Source organism: Mesoplodon mirus (genome assembly GCF_964341445.2).
Source record: "Mesoplodon mirus genome assembly, chromosome: 5".
Classification (NCBI taxonomy): Eukaryota; Metazoa; Chordata; class Mammalia; order Artiodactyla; family Ziphiidae; genus Mesoplodon; species Mesoplodon mirus.
The window spans coordinates 147319040-147334208 of record NC_138980.1 but is presented as its reverse complement, the minus strand read 5'-3'; the positions used below and the strand labels follow the sequence as shown (position 1 = coordinate 147334208).

Here is a 15169-nt window from a genome sequence, read left to right as displayed (position 1 = left end):
GACTATTACTACCAGGACTCTCTCTCTTTGTATGTCTATTTGGAGGCTATAAGAAATAGAAAGAAAGGGCTTCCCTGGTGGCACAGTGGTTGAGAGTCCACCTGCCGATGCAGGGGACACGGGTTCGTGCCCCGGTCTGGGAAGATCCCACATGCCGCGGAGCGGCTGGGCCCGTGAGCCATGGCCACTGAGCCTGCATGTCCGGAGCCTGTGCCCCGCAACGGGAGAGGCCACAACAGTGAGAGGCCCGCGTACTGCCAAAAAAAAAAAAAAAAAAAAAAAAAGAAAAAAGAAAGGAAACAACTAGTCAGGAGTGTGTGTGTGTGTATATATGTTTGTGTTGGGGAGAGGTTGTCTAGTGAGGTTGTACAACATCCTAGACGGTATAATCTTTACAAACAAAGTGTTATATAGAAAAATATTAATGAAAAAGAACACAGAACAGTGAATACTGTTAAGTTTTGAAAGCAGCATTTATTCAGTGTGTGGCAAAATTTGGCATTGAAGTACAGGCAATCCTATCTCAGATCAGCAACACCTCACTGGCACTTAATCAATAGATATTGAGCTAAGAATTATGTGCATCAACCTGCTTTCTGCTTGTAGTCCTGGGAAAGAATTCTGCCAGTGCGCAAGTGTATAGAGAAGCAATGGCAGTCCAATCAGTGGAATTTGGGACATCCAAGAGAAGATGGTGAAAAGTATATTTTTTTTCAGCATAGCATTCACTGGGGTTACTTATGTCACATCAATGAGACACAGTCCCATATAAATGTTGGTAACTATTGGCAATATTCTAACTCCCTAACACTGAGAATGAAATATTCTATGCCTGGAATCCTGCACCACTCTCACTAGGCTACTGAGAGTGACCTGAGGATGTAAATAACTCAGGAGTTTCACAGTCTTATTTTAAAATGTCTGATTGCCACAATAGGTAATAGCTAATTCATTCTTTTCATCTTTGTTTGAAGTAATGGCGAATGTCAGGGTGAGATTTTGGAAGCAGAGTGGACAAGCATAAGCATAAGCATAAGGTCTGCTTGCCTTATCCATGAATAATATCATTGATCTCACTGTGTGGTTTTTAAGCAGGTTGTGAAAGCAACTTTAACATAGGAATTTCAACCTGAGCTGTTAACAGCAGCCTCAACAAATTAAGGATTAACTTTGGTGATTCATATGCATGACAACACACATCTGAATGTATATGCTTTAGTATGTTTGCTAAAATGCCAGACACACCTAAAATTCTTCTTAATATTTCATAGCCATTCCTTGAAAAAAGCTTTTGCAACACAGACACTGCTCTTCATCAGCACACATTTCTTCTGGTCCCTCAAGATTTTCTGCCCAGATACCTTCTTGCTGCTCAGCTCTATTGATTTGGGTCTGAGCACCAAGCTTTGGTGCTCAAATCCAGCTGCCCAGTCTCCTTGTTGACCTTGCCCTACAGTATCTGCCACACTTTGTCTCTTAGTGGAACTTTTTGGATGAGACTTTGGACCCATATATTAGCCTCTTTTCCTATTTTATCAACTGTACTCCCCCCTACGCCCACCTGCCCTGTGGCTGCTCAAGCCCTGGCATGATCCTTTTCAGTCTCAATTCAAATGAGGGTGTTGCTTGAATTTACAAATTTAGTTAGGATGTTATGTAGGCAAAGCCACAAAGACAAAACAAATTGATAAAAATCATACCCTTTGCAGTTTTAATTTTGTGTCCATTGCTTGATTTCCACAAGGAGAAATCTGATGTCAGTGGAAACCGAGGCCAGAAAGTGAAGACAGCACTGAGTCTTCTTTTGGGACAGAGAAAAAATGTAAACAGATGTAATTAAAACATTGCAAAATCTGTTAGATGTGTGAGCAGACGCTGGGTTATAAGAGTAATTATCATCAGGTTCTCCTATTGCCTGAAATATTCAAAGCTAATTTATTTGGGAGTACTTAAGACAGTTTTAAGAAAACTTTCTACTGCTGTATATTCTGGGAAATGTTGTGCATTTCTTCACTGCATATTGAGAAGATTTTCAATGGCCGTGTTGCTGCCTACGTCTGAGTTTAAATTCTCACACTTTAAATCTTCACAACTGGAGAAGGTTAGGTTTAGAAAACTTGTTTTTTAACTGCTTTCCAACCAACTTCATTGCACATTGTCTATCACTCTCTTTGTGGCTTTTCTCTTTCCCCAACAATGTACGTGGCTCAGGTAAAGAGTAGATATGAAAACATATAAGTAGGCTCTGGAACTTTCTTGATTCTTCAAATTATCTTAAAAGAAAATTACTGGGCCTAAGTTCACACTGAGTTTCAGAGCTTGTGTACGGTTAATTTACTTTTCTATCTGTCTTGCTGCTGAACTGATGTTTTTGTTTGTTTAATGTGAGTGGTCTTTCTAATCCCATTAAGTGGAAACAAAGTTTACAAATGTAAATCCATTTTCCTTTGATTTAGTACTTTTGCAAGACCAGGCTTCACAAATCAAGGCATGAACTTTGACAGCAGGAGTAGTTTCAAAAGGTGTTTTTCCCCCACCTTTGAGAGAAGAGGACTAAGACCTTTTCTAAGGGATTCCTTTTTTTCTTTTCTAAAGATAAACACTTGGAGTGTGGGAGGTTGAGAGGATCAGGGACTTGGCAGACACTTTTTGTCCAGAACTAACTGGTGAGCCTAAAAGCCTGAGGTCCTGCAGGTGGAATACAATCTGTGGGATTACTCCTGTTGTTGTTCTATTGTTAAATCAATCCCCATTCTTTGAAGGGAAAAATTAGCTGAGAATCTCTGTGAGGCCCTGAGGATGAAATTTTGGACTATGAGTCAGAAGACCTGGGCGAGCCATAATCACTTTGACCCTCACTTCTCATAGGTACCAAATAATAGCAATGATGGCTACCATTTACTGAACAATTAGAATGTGTTAGCTCCTTTTCATTTCTATTTCTAGTTTCCACAGTAGCCCACACGAGTTTCTGAAAGAATTAACTTAGTGAAATGCACATGAAAACTCCTGCCACGCTATCTAATGTTCTTGTGAAAAATCAAATGGAAAAATTTATATAGAAACCATCTGAAAATTGAAGTTATTATTCCCACTGGAAAGGACTCTTGGCTACCCCTCTTGAAATCAATTTCATAGCTATTTTTTCATAATTCAGTTACTCTCAGAGGAAAAAGAAATTGTATAAAGATTGTAAGTCTTGATAAGCAATAAGTCAAACTAAGAACCTATAGATATCTATATTTTCCCCTGAGTAACAACATGGAAAAAGTCAATGTAATACTTTGATAGATATTATTAACAGGAAATTATGGAATTAAGATACTTAAAGTCTAGTGAGAAGAATTTTACATTTGTTTCTGGGACTCAATACATACATCACTATTTATAAAAATGAAAACAAAAATAACCTAACTGACATGATTATTAAAGAGTAACACTCAATGAGTGGGTGATAAATTGTTTTCTAAAGGTATGTTTACACTCTTGTTCCAAGAAAAGTTTATGCACCAAAATTATAGTCCTTCTTTTTATATATACCTTGAAAGTAATGATAATTTGGCACATTGTTTAAACAATGTAAAAAATTATCATACACACATATACACATGAGAAAAAGAAAGAAGAAAGAGAAAGCAGAGATAAACTTTTGTCCTCAAACCTGGACATGCAGGAAATATTTTTATTTAAAAATTTTCTACAACTTCATTTCTGACCCTGAGACTCCATTTTATATCTACCTATATCTATCTAAAAAATTCAATTGTCATCATTCTTGGGTGTCTCACCTATTTTGACAGGTTTTTTTTCCAGAGTGAAGGCCTTTGGGGACATTTATTGGCATTCTGTCATCTATTCCCTTGTTTGCAAAACCACTTCAGGTCTATTACTTCTATGCCAACCTTAAGAGAGGGAATGTTTTCTGACTTGCCCATGCACTCATTTTCCTTTCATATCTGAAATCTTGTTGCTTTCCTGCTGAGGCCAGAAAACACCGTCCATCTTTCTTTCCTCCTCCACTAGTTCAGGGGATCTCTTTTTTTTTTTTTTTTTTCTGCAGTACGCGGGCCTCTCACTGTTGTGGCCTCTCCCATTTGTGGAGCACAGGCTCCGGTGCAGGCTCAGGGGCCATGGCTCACGGGCCCAGCTGCTCCCCGGCATGTGGGATCTTCCCGGACCGTGGCACGAACCTGTGTCCCCTCCATCGGCAGGCGGACTCTCAACCACTGCACCACCAGGGAAGCCCCAAGGGATCTCTTTCTTGAGGAAGGTTTTCCTATCCTTTATGGACACTGTCATCCATATATTTCTCCAAAACACATTGTCTTAATCTGCAGATCTTCCTTTATATGCTTTAAATTCACTTAGGACATAGATTTTCAGAAAACAAAAGCCAGAAATATCCACGGTTTACTTCTGCTTTCTGTTCCTGCTACCATCCCTTAAGTTGTTCAAAACTTGACACTCTCCTTAAATTGAGCAAGGGAGAGAGAGAAAATGATAATGTAGTATAGTATGTATAATTTTAATATAGTATGTATAATTTAGTATCTCTGTGGTAGGGTGACGTAATAGTCCCCAAATATATCCCAATCCTGTTCCCCAGAATCTGTGAATGTTACCTTATACTGGATAAAGCATTTTGCAGACGTGATTAAGTTAAGGATCTTGAGTTTCAGGACTGTTTGTTATGCAGCAGTGGATAACCAAGATAGAAGTTAATATCTAAAAACGTAGATACTGCTGTAAGAATAACCTAAATCATGGGCAGTGGCTTTGGGACTGGTCAGTAAGGACACTGTTGGTGGGGGCTTGAAGTGCAGGGAGAAGAGTGCTATTGCAAGTTGGAGGGATTTGTGTTATATATTTGGTGGAGCAATTGGTGAGACTGTCACTAGCTATAAGCTGGAAGATGTGAAAAGGACCTAATAAATCTGTGGTCTGGATAAGGTGATTTTCAGGCAGAATGTTAAAAGTATAAGGTACATTTTTAAGATGTCTTTGATAAAGTATTTCAAAAGAGAGATGTACTAAGAAAGGAAGGAAATGTTCAACTTCTGAGCAGAATTTAGAAGAATTATTTACACAACAGGATTTACTGGGATGGAAAATAAAGCTGTTTTTCACTCTCAGGATTTTCAGTAGGCAAAAGGTTTTCAAAGTTAGGAAAGGCCTCAGTGCAAATATCAAGTACAGAGTGCTGACAGTAAAATGTGACTTCAGGGTAATAATCAAGTCAAGTCAAGTTATAAGATCCCTTTTTGAGGCTTGAGGAATATTTACGATGGTGCTTCATAGTCCTCTCAGCTATACAAAAGACATAAGAATCTTAAGGTTATGCCTCTTATAGTCTCTATGTCAAACAAAAGGGCTCTTAAGACTTAAGGAAAAAAGAATAGATACATGAATATGTATAACTGAATCACTTTGCTGTACACCTGAAACTAACCCAGCATTGTTAATCAACTATACTCCAATATAAAATAAACATTAAAAAAAAAGACTTAAGGGAATCATTCTATAGCACTCAGGGTAGACAAGGTCTTTTTCTAAGAGATTTATTAGCATGGCTTTTGTCTAATGGACTGGATTATAATTTGATAATCTGGAAACCCATGAAGCTTTTAAAGGAATTATATCAGCTTGGACTGGAAGAGACAGAGACATTCAAAGAAAAAAAGATCTCTGAGCTCTTTTTCTTTTCTATAGGTCAGAAATATTGGCTGAGAAAACTATTCATGTGCTAACACTAGCCTTTCTTATGGAAAATGAAGGATGTCTCAGAAGGCAGAGCCAGTACCCCAGAGGGTAGAACAAATAGCTGCAGAAAACCACTCCCAGAGAGCAGAACTTGGTCCTAATGAACATAATTCCTTTGTTTCCAGAATAATGAAAAGGGCTGGATTTCAGAATTTTTATGGATCAGTGACTGCTATGTGCCTCTCTTCACCTCAGCCCTCATTTTTGAGTAAGATATTCTACTGTGGTTCATTTGTCCCTGTCTCCCCCTCAATATAGAATATGGGTGATAGATAGATTTAGTTCACAGGTCTTCATTAAGGGAGAGCTGCACCCGAAAAGTCTCATACATTACTGGAACCTGATTTCAGTATGAGATTCTGGACAGTAAGCCTGAGCATAATGCCATTAAGGAATGAGGCTTTAGAGGTCTTACAGGAGAGGGAAGTTAAGTATATTTTACAAGTGGGAAAGACATAAACATCACTGGAAACCAGAGGGTGAACTGTGATAGACTATCACCTTTTTTTAATTGAGACATAACTGACATATAACATTATATTAGTTTCAGGTGTACAACATAATGATTTGATATTTGTATATATTGTGAAATGACCAGCACAATAAGTGTGGTTAACATCCATCACCACACATAGTGATAATTTTTTTCTTGTGATGAACACTTTTAAGATTAACTCTCTTAGCAAGTTTCAAATATACAATACAGTATTATTAACTATAGTCACCATGCTGTACATTATACCCCCCCCAGGACTTATTTATTTTATAACTGGAAGTATGTACCTTTTGACCATCTTTACCCATTTCCCCCACCCTTCACTCCTGCCTTTGGCAACCACTAATCTGTTCTCCGTATCTATGAGTTAGTTCAGTTTTTTTGTTCATTGGTTTGTTTTAGATTTCACATATAAGTGAGATGTTATTTGTAGTCTTCTGCCTGACTTATTTAACTTAGCATAATGCCTTCAAGATCCATCCATGTTGTCACAAATGGCAGGATTTCCTTACTTTTTATGGCTGGATAATATTGCATTATATATATATAGTATATATCACATCTTCTTTTATCACATTCATCAGTGGAACTTAGTTGTTTTCCTGTCTTGGCTATTGTGAATAATGCTGCAGTGAGCCTGGGGGTGCATATATTTTTTTGAGTTGGTGTTTTTGTTTCCTTCAAATTAATATCCAGAGTGGAGTTGCTGGATCATATAGTAGTTCTTTTTAAATTTTTTTTTGAGAAACCTCCATACTGTTTTCCATAATGTCTGTACCAGTTTACATTCCCACCAACAGTGCACAAGGGTTTTCTCTTCTCCACATGCCCTGGTATACATTCTTAAGTGTTCCTTATCAAGAACTGTGAAAAATATGCGACAAATTAGCCTGCCACAGTATCACTGATGTTGGTAGAGGCAGAAGAGTCCTGGATTACAGCTAAAAGATAGGTTATTACTCTCAACAATAGTTTGTGGCCAGAGGATTATCATTTTTGTGCTAGTTGCACACATCTGAATTCTCACAAGATAACAGAGATCCATGTTACACTTGCACATATAGCAGATTGTGTTACAAGAGAATGACTCCAAGCTAATGGAACCCAAATCTTTTATCATGGGCAGTAAATCTGTTTGCTGTTGCTCTGGAGAAAGACAGTAATTTCATTATACTGGCCTTTTGCTCAGAAGAAGACATATCTGTCTTCCAAGGCTATTCATTATACAACTGTCTGTGAAAAGATAGTTTAATACAAAGGCAGCTAGTTAGTGCCTCTGCTCAAAAGAAGTGCAGAAATGCAAGAGACCCATGGGGAATTGTCTCTCAGAAAATACTTCCAGTTATTAGCAGAGATTTCTGTTTGTTTCGCTACTGGATATATTCCTTTTCATTGTAAAGATTTAATGTCAATTCAGTTCAAGAATTGTGTCCTTCCCTGATGCACTGCAGGCTCAAATCTGGCCTCCTCCACTCTTGGAGTAAGGGGGCAGGTTCTGGCTCAAAGAGAGCTCATCTTTTTCCCTCCTATGCACTCACTCCCCACTTTTGTGGACAAGGTGGAGAAATAGGGGACTTAGGTATCAGTGAGAGAGAGATGCCTCTGGCTTCACTCTGGTATTGATTGTTCTCATTTTCTCCTAGTATTTTCTGTTGACATGATGTTTGAAGACATATGGGCATATTTTCCTCAGCTTGCTCCAGAGTCCTTTCCCTCTTCAAAGGATAACCCTGACTCCCTTTGACAAATCACCAATCTTTCTCTGGTATGAACATCTATTCACTTGACATCTATGACCTCTTGAGCAGCAATGCAGCTCATGCCCACCACTAACCTTCATGCACCTTTACATGTAGCATCAAGGACACTTGCTATCCTCTCTTGAACACTTAAAGAACTTCAGAGAACTGGGTCAGGAGTAAGGTTGCCCCATATTCTTCCCAGACATATTTCACCATGCCTCTTGAAGACCATAATGATATCAAGCTTTTCAACTCTCCTCAAATCCATCAACTCAAATTCAACATCGATCAAGTTGTTTCTTTCACTAATACCTTTGTTCTTTGTTTTCAGTGTGAAAAAGGATCACCTATGACATTTGTTAAAATTCAGATTTCCAGCTCCCAAGCATAGAGATTTTGTTTCAAGTGTTTGAATGTTTAACAAGCTTTTCACATGATTCTGATCATGATTTTGATACATTGGTCCCTCTGTTTCCCATCCCTTATCAGAATAAGTAGTATTTTTCAAAACAGTGCAAATACTGTGGAAACAGTGTAATATATTGGAAAAAGCATTGGCTTTGCAGTCAGCCAGATGTGCATTCAGATCCTCGTTCTGTTAGTTATTAAAACTTTCTTCTTTTTGAAAGGAAATAGATCTTTGGTGACATCTAAGAGAAATTAATTGTTGCATGTGCCATAAAATATGATAAGCAGGAATGTTTAGTTTTCTGTAAAGGGTGAGATAATATTTTTAGCTTTTCAGTAGATATTTCAGCAGGCAATATGATCTCTGTCACAGCTACTCAACTCTGCTGCTGTAGCATAAAAACAGCCATAGACAAGAAGTGAGCAAATGAGAGGGGCTGTGTTCCAATGAAACTTTATTGACAAAATCAGAGGCTGGCCAGATTTGGCATGTGGGTTGTGGTTTATTGTCCCCTCTATAGTACATGAAAGTGATAAAATCAAACTTGTGAATGTGTAAATTATGAACCATAATTTGGTGACCAATTTTACAATTGTAAATAAGTTTTCCTAAAAGAAAGAAAATTTAAAAAGGACTTGATTCTGGGGTCACATTATGGAGGAATTAACCACCACTGGGCCAGATTTTGCACCTCTAATTGTTATTAATTAGAAGACCTTCTTTATGATGGGGTGTCACCTATCTTTAAGGGGAGATTTGTAGTAGAGTTGATTATTTGTCCATTCTTTACTTTATCCACATAATTAAATTATAAATCCATAATCTCTGACATGTAACTTTCTTTGCTTTCCTATAGTTGGTAGAGCAGACTTACTCAGGTTTTTTTTTTTTTTTTTTAATGTCAATCTTTGGTCAGTGGGGTATTAGCAACTGTGACATAAAGAGAAATTTGTAAAGCTATAGCATAATTGGCCCTGTACTTTAGAACACACACACACACAATGAGGACACACTTAGGCTAGCCTTCTGATTCCATGAGGAGGCTATCAAACATGTGAGGCAGAACAGCCCTAGCTGAACCTAGTTGCCTTCAGAAGCATGAGTGAGTCCAGTTATGACCAGTAGAACCATCCAAACAAGCCCAGCTTAGACAACCTTCAACAACATGCAGCTAAGTGAGAATAAGTGATTCAGTGTTTCAAGCCAGTTTCATTTCAATAATTTGAATTTTTTTGGTGCTTTCCTCTTTATTGATGTGCCTTCTACCTTCCTTCCACAATTTCAGTCCCTTCCATTTACCCCCCAAAAAGAAGGTAGTGAAAAGAAGGGATTGTTGGGGTTCTGAGCCCCTTGGGCAGTTAGAAAGGGAACAGAAACCAAAACAATCGCTGGATGTGACAGAGATTGACAATCAAGAAGTCTAAAGCAGAATGGGAAAGGTGGTAGAGAAAGGGGAAGAAAGGAGAAAGGAAATGTACTAGAGGACATCTCCCCAGTAATCCTCATGTTAAGAGGGGTTGGAGGAGAGTCTCAAACATTATGAAGTGCAGGTCCTGAGGAAGAGAGTTGGTGTTTGAGCCTCAAGGAGGAGTAGGTTAAGGAAGGGGCCCCCCTCTCTCTTTGTAGAATGGGACCGCCCCACCTTAGGGGCAGCAGCTTCACAGGCCGTAGACACTTTCATCACTGTAGGTAATGTACAGAAAGAAGTCTTCTTCATGTTGTTTCTGGTATAGCTGACCCATAGTGGCACTGGTGGGTGGAATGACATTGTTGACAAAGAAAAACAAGGCATCCTCAGCTCAGAGATGAATTAGCTTCCCGATCAAGAAGCAGAACTGACCAACTGTATGATCAGAAGGCACCAGGTATATCTTTTTGTCCAGGTCTCCTATCCGAAATTTGGGAGCCTTTTCTACTATCACCGGGACCCGGTCCAGGTATTTCTTTCAGATCTTCTCGCCCCCAGAGCCACGCTTCTCTAACGGATACTCCTCTTTATACACGAAGTTCATCCTCCCAGGGACTGGGCTGGACCGGGCTGGGCTGAGAGAACCCGGGGTGGGGGCCGGGAAGAGGGGGCAGGTGTTGATGACCTCAATAATTTGAATTTGTTTGTTTGTTTGTTTTTTGAAGTGGTCTTTCTCCAGATAGGATTTAATTTTCTTTAGGCAGACGAGTATGAACATATCACCTTGTTCCATGAGAGACTGGGTTTTGGGCTGTTAGGGCTGATCTATTTCAGGTTTGTTCTTTAATTTTAATTAATTAATTAATTTATTTATTTATTAAAAAATTTTTTTTCATACACACACCCTGTATTTTATTTTTACAAGAGATAAACTGACACCAAGCATTGTAAATGGATGACCACAACGATAATTTGAATTTTAAACAAATTTTTATATGATTCTAGTATAAGTTATATATTGGGTCCTCTATTTTTCCTCATTGAGTTTTGGGATGGTTTTTAACACAATGTTATTTTGATCAGAATTAACTGATAAAGTGGTAATGTCATATGTATTTCACAGTCAGACATAGACAGACAGTCAGACAGACAGACACACACACCCCAATACAGGTTTACTGGCTTAGAACTTGCATGGAAATTTTCTTCTATTTCTTTAATATTGTTTTTCCAGTCTCCATTGCTGGTTTCAGAATATGATGCTAGAGCCATAGGCAAGAACCAAATGAAATGGTATGTGCCAATTTATAATTTAGTAGCCATAAGAAGCCACTAAAGGATTCTAAGCAAAGGTATCTCATGTTTATATTGTGCTTTAAATTTTTAATATTATCAATCAGATATACTGAAGTGCAATTTTATTTTCCATAAAATAATTATTTTTGATTTTAGCCCCAAATCTGCTAATAGAGAGAAAAATAAAAATAAAAATAACTTACAAACTCAGCCCTGCCAAGCAACCTAGTTTCTTCCACTTTAGAACTTAGTCTCTTTCAGGTTAGCTAGGTAAATCAAAGGCTCTCCACCTACTCTATTTTACCTACTCCCACGTCACCCTTCTTTTTCACCTCTCATTGGTGGATATCTGAGCATTTAAAAAAAACTTGTAAGAGTGGGATAAGAGGGGCCTCTGTTCCATGAGCTGCCCTCACGATTCCTTCTGGTCTCCTTTATTGATGTACATATTCCCTTCTGTCTGTAGCATTGGCTACTATGGCCCATGGTCATCCCACAGTTTCCAGTCAAAAGGGGGCTAAATACTTTCCCAGTATGAATTACATGTGTCTTCAGATCTCCAGACCACTTATTAGCACGTTAAAATGCAAACAGGAGCTTGTGAACCTATTCCATTTACATTCACACCATGGGGAACTAGAGTCAAAGGTTATCTTGGGTCCATTCTCTCTGATTAAATATACTGCATGCTGGAGGTGCTCTTTGAGGTGGTGTCTTTCCAAAGTTCAAACATAAAGGGAAATACAAACTTCTGCTTTCAGCTAGGTTTGAAAATTATTAAGAATGCAGAATCTAGGATAATGCTTCTCAAATTTCAATATGCATATGAATCACCTAGCAATCTCTTTAAAATGCAGATTCTTATATAATAGGTCTGGGTTGGAGCCCTCCAAATCTGTATATGAACAAGCTTCCAGGTAATGCCAGTGTTGCCAGTCCATGAATTGCACTGTGAGAAATGGAATCACATTAAATTCCAGAGCATTTGGAAACTGATTGGAAGGCAGAGTTAATGTCAAGGAAAAACTTTGAGATAGCTTACCATCCTTTAAACTGGCCTTGCCAACTGTTTAGAGTGTTATAACTTTCTTCCCCAGCAATTCCAAAACCCTGCAAATTTATGTTCGATGTAACCTTCATCACCATGTATTGAAATTATTTTCTGTTCCCCTCAACTCTCTGAAACAACTCTCTGTGCCTAATTCTTTTGGCACTGCTTTTGCCCTATCCAGTGGGACACCGAATATTCTCAAGAAATGTGTGATGAATGTCCTGTGTTCTCAGTTTAGGTGTGCAAAATATGCCAGTATCTTTACCAAACCTCTGAGTGTTATAAGTAAAAAAAAAAAAATCTACATCAGCTTGTTTCCTTTCATTTGTAATGTAGAGGAACAGCCTAGCCAATTGAACTTTCTGGTTACTGGATTTTAAACCAATATAAAAGAAACTGAAAAGACTATTTTTATTTCACCTTCCTCCTCTCCACTCTCATCCTGTACCACTTGCCTCAGAATATTCATTGGCTAAGTGCTGAAGAGCAAAAACTAAAATATTATCATCTATGATTGAATTTTGTTACAGCACATATTTATGAGAATGTAATTCATCTCAAAAGTCTGCATAATTACTGTTTCTCTTAAATAATTTAAAAAATATAATATAGGGCTTCCCTGGTGGCGCAGTGGTTGAGAGTCCGCCTGCCGATGCAGGGGACACGGGTTCGTGCCCCGATCCCGGAAGATCCCACATGCCGCGGAGCGGCTGGGCCCGCGAGCCATGGCCGCGGAGCCTGTGTGTCCGGAGCCTGTGCTCCGCAACGGGAGAGGCCACAGCAGTGAGAGGCCCGCGTACAGCAAAAAAAAAAAAAAAATATATATATATATATATATATATATATAATATAATGGAAAATTTTGGAATCTACACTGGTCCTAGAAATACAGCCTTTTTCTAAATATAAAATTAATTATTACATTCTAAGCTTTCTGTGCAGCATTCAAACAACCAGTTGGTGAGGTACAAGTCAAATGAGAGAAGAGGAACTGGTCCAACTATCAAAAAAGAATTTCTAAGGTAAAATTTGCAATGGAACATGTTTAGATCAGGGTTTTAATCTATCAATCATTATTATCATTAAACTATTATTTTCCAACTTTATATAAGCTCCCTTTGGCTCCCTGAATGCTACAGTTGATTTTAAGCTCTAATCCAAAATGAAATGTAGCATTCTTTTTGCTTTATGTAGAAACATCAGTGACTTTCAAATTATCCAAGAAAAGGCAAATTACCAATAATCAAACTTGTCTGAATAATTTTTAAGTGATTCCAGGCAATATATATTTACTAATGTATAGAACATGGAAAGTTTTAGCTTCAAATTATGAACTTGCAAAAAGTTTGTAAAGGACTGAATATAAAGGGGGAGTTATGGAAAATATTTGGTCACCTTAATTATAGGTTTAAATGCCACAAATGCTATAATAATACTTTTTACTTTTTTAAAAATTATAAGCAACCAAACCACTTTATAAACATTAAGCCAAATATCTCTTTAAAGTAAGACTTCTTTTTTTCTCCCTGAGTATAATTTATAGACTGATAAAAATGAAGTGAAAAGTAAATGTTTTCCTGTAGGCAGGAAAAGTACCCTCCATGCTAGAGCAGTTCTGAAAATGGTAACCACAATTCCTCCCAATCTTTTCCTCTCTATAATGTTAATTATAATAAAGCATGCTGAAAAGTTTTTCCTGAATGATAGCTCTGGTCTGCTATCATGTTTTTATTAATATTTTTACTTTATTTCATTTATTATTATGAGGATGAAACAATTTGGGTATTTCTTTTTCCACTACTCAATGTTTTTTTCAGCAACAGATTGTTTTCTCTTATTTGACGGTATTCTGAAAACTACCTACTCATTCATGTTTGATGTGGTCAGACCTCTGTGGTGAACTAAAGACCATCATTACTGTTTGTTTAGTGTTTACATTTTGTTTAGCAGGGGTTTCATATTAGTGGCTACTCTGGGAGATGTATCTCAGATAATTATGGCAGAAAAGCAGCAAAGGAAAGGCTGAATGAAGCAACCCTAGGCTGGAATTCTCAATCTTACCTTCAAGTGAACAAATATGTTTTCATTACACTCCCCTCTTTCTCCACAGTATCTCTCAAATAAAGAGCTTTTTCTTTTTACAGTAGACCAAAAAATGTATGCATTTAGTCTTTATAGATTTTACTTTTATTGATTTTGCATGTTGTGAAAATAGTTTCACTGAATACTTAATTATTCTTAGATTCTACTTGTTTGCAGCTTCCCTTCGTTTACTTATTTTTAAAAATATTTTATGTAGACAAAGGTGCTGTGGCTATGTCCTCAGATCCTCAGACAGTTCTCCCATTAAAGTTATCTATTCTGTTTGTGACATGATAGCTTAGCAGGACTCAGTAGGCCATTAGGAAAATAAGCAAATTCTTATCTGGAAGTCATTAACTAGAATCACTCATTCTCTTGCCTGGAAGTCGGTTCTTTTCACATCCTGGAAAAATATTTTGATAGAGAATTAAGTGCTGGTGAAAGGTGAGTATATGGCAGAGGGACTGGAATGGGTAGGAGACTAAAACCACATTTGTCTGTGTGATCACTGAGGGGCATTAACAAAGACAAGGTCAGTGACCAGCTGCTGGCATTGTCATAGTTCACTGCTTAAGTTCTGACATAGAAATAACAGATTCAGAGCCAATCCATTCTACCTCACTGAAGGGTCTTCTAATCCATGTGAGTAATAGATAGCTTTAGGTAACAGAGTTTTAATCCACAGTTCTTGATGATGATCCGTGGAGATTATATAGAACTGCAAATTAAAACTCTTAGCCATTCCGTATCCAGTGGGTCATCTAAACCCAAGACATTAGCTAAAGGTTACATTCCCAGCTCCAATATCAATTTCAAGGAAATATCCTGATCCAAAATCATGAATAGATTCCCTCAGCCAGATTCCCCCGCTGAGGTCCATAGTGAATAAATGAGCAGAGTTTGAGAGAATCTTCTTAGCAGGAGG

At 37.8% G+C, this 15169-nt stretch overlaps 1 pseudogene across 1 annotated transcript; it reads right to left on the bottom strand.

Annotated features, from left to right (window-relative positions):
* Positions 1–10049: 10049 nt before the first annotated feature.
* On the bottom strand, positions 10050–10450 carry LOC309804955 (gamma-aminobutyric acid receptor-associated protein-like; annotated as a pseudogene). Its single transcript has one exon. The product of its transcript is annotated as a gamma-aminobutyric acid receptor-associated protein-like (transcript).
* Positions 10451–15169: the final 4719 nt, after the last annotated feature.